Genomic DNA, 912 nt, shown 5'->3' on the forward strand with positions numbered 1-912 from the left:
CAAATCACGTTCAAACCGATTCCTTGATCAGGAGTCAGTTCTAAAAGTCTGAACTAACAAACTTTAACGTAACAGGGGTTTTTTTTTGGACCCAAACCTCCCTAGCTTAGCACGGATAACTGCTTTTGGACAAGGTAATGAGAATGTATGGTAACAAGAGGTATATGAGAATGGAGGATTTGGCGGATTGTCTGGATTTGGCATCGGCCGCGCCCGCTGTCTGTTGGGATAGAATGGGCCAGAAAGGGCATCTTGGATTTACCGGCGACCTCAGCGGTTAGCATTGCGTAGTTAGCTTTAGCTGCTGCGTTAAATGCTCTCCACCTGAGATGTGGCTAATAAGTCCACATGCGCTTTATAGTCCTTTTAAATTCAGTTACCATGAACTTGGGCCAATTTCTTTAATTTGGCTACCTTCAGTATTCACTTCTGTTTTGTTTCACATGTGTTTTCCTTCACAAAAATCATTCCTTCACAAACAGGGAAAAACAACTATAAAAGCAATAAATAGAATGCACTCTAATATTGTGTCTTATTGTGTATATTACATTTCAAAAGGGGGCGGCACATATAATGTTTTCCAAAAAAAAAAAACCCCACACATACATGATGGCAAACTGAAAATGCAATTAAAAATAAATATGAAAACAACAACAACAACTTGTGTTTTGTTGTGGGCACTAGATTTTGTCTTTGTCGGTGGCCTTGTTTGTCTTTTGTGAAGTCTCTCATAAGGTTGTGCACAAATTTCATACATCAAAAACCAGTTGGTACAATAGTTCGATTTTTGTTCTTTTTTTTTTTTTTTTCTCTCTTCTTCATTTTTGTTTCAAAGGCGAGTCCTCATACAAAGGGCCTGAGTTTGGAGTTCTGATCCTTCAAATGTGAGACGTCAGTCCACTGCCGGAGTCT

Source organism: Chanos chanos, chromosome 16 (assembly GCF_902362185.1).
Source record: "Chanos chanos chromosome 16, fChaCha1.1, whole genome shotgun sequence".
NCBI classification, from domain to species: Eukaryota; Metazoa; Chordata; class Actinopteri; order Gonorynchiformes; family Chanidae; genus Chanos; species Chanos chanos.